This window comes from Furipterus horrens, unplaced genomic scaffold, assembly GCF_987537825.1.
Source record: "Furipterus horrens unplaced genomic scaffold, mFurHor1.1.pri manual_scaffold_4, whole genome shotgun sequence".
NCBI lineage: Eukaryota > Metazoa > Chordata > Mammalia > Chiroptera > Furipteridae > Furipterus > Furipterus horrens.
Window position 1 is genome coordinate 133,773,960 of NW_028327174.1, and position 7,648 is coordinate 133,781,607.

Genomic DNA, 7,648 nt, shown 5'->3' on the forward strand with positions numbered 1-7,648 from the left:
TTCCTGAGGTGTGCCTGTGTTATTGCTATTATTATTAAATGTCCATTGTAAATACTGGCATGCATCAATTAGCAACGAGGATACATTGTCAGAAATATATTGTTAGGTGATTTCATTGTGTGAATGTCATAGCTGCATTTATACAAACCTTGATAGTATAGCCTATATGTTTAATCTATATGATATATCCTATTGTTCCTAGATTACAAACCTATACAGCATTTTACTGTAGTGAATATTGTAGGAAACTGTAACAATTGTAAATACTTGTGTATCTAAAAATTATCCAAATATAAAAAGTACAGTAAAAATACATGAACTAGAAACAGTTATTTATTATCATTATCAAGTATTATTTATGTACTGTATATAACTGTATGTGTTAGGCTTTTATACATCTGGCAGCCCAGTAGGTTTGTTTACAACATCATCACAACATTATTGACAACAATGATGTCACTAGGTGATAGAAATTTTTTAGCTCCATCATAATCTTACGGGACTACTGTTGTATATGTAACTATCATTGACCAAAACGCAGTTATGCAGCACATGACAATAATATATTTTTGTAAAAAATGTGACCTGTAAACTGAATGAAGCATACTATTTATGCAACTTTCAGTGAATCTATGATTTTTCAGAATAAAAACTTCTTAAAGTCACATTTGTGGATATCAAAAGTCAAAATATAACACTTATTATATCATCATATCTGTTTATTAAATTTCTGAGAAATTTCTTAGTTTGTACTTTTTACATAGAGTACATAAAACTAAACCTTTTAGAATTGATTGAACAAGCCATGTTCTTTTCTTCTTAACAACAATTTTAAAAGCTTTATAGTAGTGGTATTCATTTAATAAAATTGTGAAAGAAAGTAAATTCTTTTCATAATTCCTAAAAAATTAAAAATCACATATAAATTGAAATATATGAATATCAGAAGTCCTTAATGGGGAGATATTCTTTAAAAAATCAAAACCTAGTTACAAAAGTGCATTCACTAAATGTAGGAGCCAGAATTTCCTTGATAGATCAGGCTTAAAAGAACATGCTTAAGTAAACTGCCTTTTCTGTATCTTCAAGTTTATTTCATAGTCTAAATGTTTTAGTTAACAAACAAAAATAATTACTATTATTAAATTCCAAGAGGTAGACAAAATACGACAATGTGAAACTAAGGAAAGCAAAAAAAAAATAGAAAGAATTACTTAAGAGGAGAAAATGAAATTCACAAATTTGAATGCAGAAATATAATTAATTTAAATTACCTTTTAAAAAAATTAAGCATACAGTTAAATGGCTAACTGTAGCAACACAGTAAAGTTCAGCTCCAACTAAATTACTTGGCGTTCTGCAAGACCAAAAAATGACAGTAGAGCATTGGAGGTGGAATTCATACTAGTTTAATCTCACTCCTGTGGGCGAGGACAGGAACAAAATCTGCCTTTCAATTTTTTCAGGAGTGAGCAAGAACAGGGGAGTCACGAGAGCCAAGAGGTCATCTGCCTTTTAGTCCTGTCCTGCGGCAGCAGGCAAGGACTTAGGAAGCCAATATCATCCACACCATTTGAACAGCAGGGGCCCGTGTATATATACATGAATTTAACAAAGGTGGCACCGGCCAATCTGGGCTGTGTAATGCATACACAGAAAGAATTCTCTTAATTAAGGGTGACCTAGGCAAATGAAAATAGATGCATGTGTAGGCGAGGATCCTGGCTATGGTCACACTGACACTAACCTACTAAAAATATCAACCATTTCAAAACTAGGCATTGTGATTTTAAAGCTAATTTAAGGAAATAACATATGAAAATAGATAGAAAAATTCTAAAAAAAGAATGAGAGTTGACCAGCTCAGTAATATTAACAAATAATAAAACATTGCACTAGTTAAAAAACTTCGTCTTACTGCATTAAAAGACTTTTAATTGAACTGAATATATCCAGTGACATTTTTCAAAAAGAGTTTAATATATGAGAAAGTTGAATCTTCAATTAGTGGCAAAAATGGTTTTAACAAAAGGAAAAACATATATGATCATGTATACATATGTACATATTCTTGGGACAACTGGTTAGTTATATGAGAAAACATAAATGCACCTTTATTTCACTCTGTATGCCAAATTTATCCCAGGTGTTGTAGACATTGAAATATAACATTGTGGAACCATGAAAGTAGTAAAAGGAAAAAAATATTTAATATTCTTGAAATCCCTGAAGCCATAAACAAACAATAAAATGATGAGACCAACTAGGTAAGAACTGAATACTTCTGTACAGCAAAATTGTCAAAAAACACAGTCAAAACACAAAAGAAAAACTGGGTAAATAATTTGCAATGCATTTTACAGACAAAAGTCTCATATTCTGGAAAGAAATATCTTTTATTATTTGATTCCTAGTTTCCTTGACAACATAAATTTCTAACACTCTTGCCTTTGCTTGCTCCTTTCCAGTCTCACTACTCCTTGTTTTTGTAAATGTTCCAAACACCCTCCAAACTCAGGGCATTTGAATTACTGTTGCCTCTAACTAGAACGTGCTTCTTTCTGATATCCCCATAGCATGTAACCTTTTACTTTTTAGTTTCTGTTCATAAGTCCCCTCCTCAGATATTTTCCTGATTATTACAGCCACATCAGCATCCTGGTCACTTTTTATTTATTTTTGTTTGTTTGTTTGTTTGTTTTTTATAGCACTCCTACTGGTTGACCTTACTTACCTAGAATTGTCAATCTTCCTAACTATTCTCAAAGTTCTTGTGCATTTGTATTTATCATACTGAAACAAATTAAAATTTTGAGGGTATATAGTTTTAGAACTTATGGGGAAGCATACAGAATAGTCATGGAAATGTCAAGAAGAGCATAGGGAATGTAAGCAATAATATTGTAATAACTGTCTATGATGCCAGATGGGTACTAGATTTATCAGGGTAATTGCTTCATAACTTATATGAATGTCTAATCAGAGGGTTGTACACCTGAAACTAGTATAATATTGTATGTCAGGGCTAGTAGAAATATATAAGGATTTCCCAACTTTGGTGTTCAGCTTGCAAAAAAACTTGTTGGAACAAACCATGTCACCAATATTTAAGTACTATGGATTGAAAATATGTTGATCATGGTCATATACAGGATTTCCAATGTATTTTTCTATACAAATAAAACTATCATTTAGAAAAAAATACTGTATGTCAATTGTAATTTTTAAAAAAGGTATGGGGAAACAAAATTTCTTAAGAAATGATATAGAATACTCTATCCAAATGCATTCTTTCACTGAGAACTAAAAAATCTAAGAATTTGAAAAGAGACGGCGAGCGCGTACTCCGTTGGTCGGTGCAGCGGCGGCGGCGGTGGCGTCGGCGGCGGCGGGATGGTGTATCGCCGCGCGGGGCAGGCGGGAGGTGACTGAGAGAGGCGGGATGGGGGAGCCGCAGCTGGGCGGTCGCGGTGTTCTGGGCTGTTGACCGCGCACCCGCAGCTTGGAGCCGGAGGCGGCGGCGGCGGCGGCGGAGCGCCAGGCAGGTGAGGTGAATAAACAAGCTCTCAAGAGTCTGGTACCACTTGGTGACTCACAGTGAGGGCAGTCGCATTGTTACCAGCAAATAAATACCCAGAAGTGGAATTGCTGGATCATATGGCAGCTCTATTTTTAATTTTTGAGGACCCTTCATACTGTTTTCCGTAGTGGATGCATAATTTACAATCCCACCAATAATGGCCCCATGGTTATGAATGTGCTTCAATTTCATAATGCCTCCTGCTATGGCAGACATCCTTGACATCTGGGCAGTGGACTCACAGATAGCATCTGATGGCCCCATACCTGTGGATTTTCTTTTGCCCACTGGGATTTATATCCAATTGGAGGTACCTCGGGAAGCTACCATTTCCTATATTAAACAGATGTTAAGGAAGCAGATTCACAATTACCCTATGTTTAATCTCCTTATGGAAATTGACTCTTACATGTTTGCATGTGTGAATCAAACTGCTGTATATGAAGAGCTCGAAGATGAAACAAGAAGACTCTGTGATGTCAGACCTTTTCTTCCAGTTCTCAAGTTAGTGACAAGAAGTTGTGACCCAGGGGAAAAATTAGACTCAAAAATTGGAGTCCTTATAGGAAAAGGTCTGCATGAATTTGATGCATTGAAGGATCCTGAAGTGAATGAATTCCGAATAAAAATGCGCAAATTTAGTGAGGAAAAGATTCAATCGCTTGTGGGATTGTCTTGGATAGACTGGCTAAAGCAAACATACCCACCAGAGCATGAACCATCCAACCTTGAAAACTTAGAAGATAAACTTTATGGAGGAAAGCTCATTGTGGCTGTTCATTTTGAAAATTGCCAGGATGTGTTTAGCTTTCAAGTTTCTCCTAATATGAATCCTATCAAAATAAATGAATTGGCAATCCAAAAACGTTTGACTATTCATGGGAGAGAAGATGAAGTTAGCCCCTTTGACTATGTATTGCAAATCAGTGGGAGAGTAGAATATGTGTTTGGTGATCACCCACTAATCCAGTTCCAGTATATCCGGAGCTGTGTAATGAACAAGACCTTGCCCCATTTTATGCTTGTGGAATGTTGCAAGATCAAAAAGATGTATGAACAGGAAATGATTGCCATAGAGGCGGCCATAAATCGAAATTCATCTAACCTTCCTCTTCCTTTACCACCAAAGAAAACACGAATTATTTCTCATGTTTGGGAAAATAACAGCCCCTTCCAAATTGTCTTGGTAAAGGGAAATAAACTTAACACAGAAGAAACTGTAAAAGTTCATGTCAGGGCTGGCCTTTTTCATGGTACAGAACTCCTGTGTAAAACCATTGTAAGCTCAGAGATATCAGGGAAAAATGATCATATTTGGAATGAACCACTGGAATTTGATATTAATACTTGTGACCTGCCACGAATGGCTAGATTATGTTTTGCTGTATATGCAGTTTTGGATAAAGTGAAAACGAAGAAATCAACTAAAACGATTAACGCCTCAAAATACCAGACCATCAGGAAATCTGGGAAAGTGCATTATCCTGTAGCATGGGTAAATACGATGGTTTTTGACTTTAAAGGACAGTTGAGATCTGGAGACATAATATTGCACAGCTGGTCTTCATTTCCTGATGAACTTGAAGAAATGTTGAATCCAATGGGAACTGTTCAAACAAATCCATATACTGAAAATGCAACAGCTTTACATATCAAATTCCCAGATAATAAAAAACAACCTTATTATTACCCTCCTTTTGATAAGATTATTGAAAAGGCAGCTGAGATCGCAAGCAGCGATAGTGCTAATGTATCAAGTCGGGGTGGAAAAAAGTTTCTTGCTGTACTGAAGGAAATCTTGGACAGAGATCCCTTGTCTCAACTGTGTGAGAATGAAATGGATCTTATTTGGACTTTGCGGCAAGATTGCAGAGAGAACTTCCCACAGTCATTGCCCAAATTATTACTTTCAATCAAGTGGAATAAACTTGAGGATGTTGCTCAGCTTCAAGCACTACTTCAGATTTGGCCTAAACTGCCCCCTCGGGAGGCCCTGGAGCTTCTAGATTTCAACTATCCAGATCAATATGTTCGGGAATATGCTGTGGGCTGCCTGCGACAGATGAGTGATGAAGAACTCTCCCAATATCTTTTACAACTGGTGCAAGTTTTAAAATATGAGCCTTTTCTTGACTGTGCCCTCTCTAGATTCCTATTAGAAAGAGCACTTGCTAATCGGAGGATAGGGCAGTTTCTGTTTTGGCATCTTAGGTCAGAAGTGCACATTCCTGCTGTCTCCATACAATTTGGTGTCATCCTTGAAGCATACTGCTGGGGAAGCGTAGGGCACATGAAAGTGCTATCCAAACAGGTTGAAGCACTCAATAAGTTAAAAACTTTAAATAGTTTAATCAAACTGAATGCAGTGAAGCTAAACAGAGCCAAAGGGAAAGAGGCCATGCACACTTGTTTAAAACAGAATGCTTACCGGGAAGCCCTCTCTGACCTGCAGTCACCTCTGAACCCCTGTGTCATCCTCTCAGAACTCCATGTTGAAAAGTGTAAATACATGGATTCTAAAATGAAGCCTTTGTGGCTGGTGTACAACAACAAGGTGTTTGGTGAGGATTCAGTTGGAGTCATTTTTAAAAATGGTGATGATCTACGACAGGATATGTTGACACTCCAAATGCTGCGCTTGATGGATTTACTCTGGAAAGAAGCTGGTTTGGATCTTCGGATGTTGCCTTATGGCTGTTTAGCAACAGGAGATCATTCTGGCCTCATTGAAGTTGTGAGCACCTCTGAAACAATTGCTGACATTCAGCTCAACAGTAGCAATGTGGCTGCTGCAGCAGCCTTCAATAAAGATGCCCTTCTGAACTGGCTTAAAGAGTACAATTCTGGGGATGACCTGGACCGAGCCATTGAGGAATTTACCCTGTCCTGTGCTGGCTACTGTGTAGCTTCCTATGTCCTTGGGATTGGTGACAGACATAGTGACAACATCATGGTAAAAAAAAATGGCCAGCTCTTCCACATTGACTTTGGACATATTCTTGGAAATTTTAAGTCTAAATTTGGTATTAAAAGGGAGCGAGTGCCTTTTATTCTTACCTACGATTTCATTCATGTGATTCAACAAGGAAAAACAGGAAACACGGAAAAGTTTGGTCGGTTCCGCCAGTGTTGTGAGGATGCATATCTGATTTTACGACAGCATGGGAACCTCTTCATCACTCTCCTTGCCTTGATGTTGACTGCAGGGCTTCCTGAGCTCACATCAGTCAAGGATATACAATATCTTAAGGACTCTCTTGCCTTAGGGAAGAGTGAAGAAGAAGCACTCAAGCAATTTAAGCAAAAATTTGATGAGGCGCTCAGGGAAAGCTGGACTACTAAAGTGAACTGGATGGCTCACACAGTTCGGAAAGACTACAGATCTTAGCGATCAGCCTTTGCTCCTAATGTATTTGTTGGTTTCATTTCGTTTTCATTTTGCACTTGCACTAAATTGAACATGACCCTGCCAGAGATGTTATAAAGGGAATGAAATTCTGAATCTCAGTTAAATTAAGAACAAGGCATCTCAAAACCTAATCTGAACAATCCCTGAAGGACCCCCCTCTGCTTTTTGAATGCTTCTAAGATTCGTCATGAAAACTGTCAACATTATGGATAATCATTTCCCTGCTGACTTTGCACACCAAGGAATGCTACTGGAGATTGTTTTTTGTCTGACACCCCCCCCCCCCCAAATTATTTGGTACTTTTCCAGAAAGGTGTAAATACTTTATTTTTTTTCTGAATTGTGACCAAGTGTTATCACTCATCTTATTCACACCTGGGGACTGCTGGCTGTTCTTAATTTACAAGTAAGGCTTCTTCCTTTTTAAATTGTATAAACTATAAATTATAAAAAATCTAAGAATTTATTCCTAAAGTAATTTTGTTTCTGATCATCAGCAAGAATTTCTGGATATTCCATTATAATTCCCCACTAATGTATTGGAATAATTCCATTAATATATTGAAAATTCCATTTCTCCTTATCATCAATTAAAACAAACAATTTGTATGGATTACTTCTCCTAATGCATTCCCTCCATGTTTCTACTTTGACCCCTG

At 37.0% G+C, this 7,648-nt stretch overlaps 1 pseudogene; it reads left to right on the forward strand.

Annotated features, from left to right (window-relative positions):
• The first annotated feature begins 3,684 nt into the window (after window positions 1-3,684).
• LOC150012880 (phosphatidylinositol 4,5-bisphosphate 3-kinase catalytic subunit beta isoform pseudogene) lies at window positions 3,685-7,422 on the forward strand (annotated as a pseudogene).
• The last annotated feature ends 226 nt before the right edge of the window (window positions 7,423-7,648 follow it).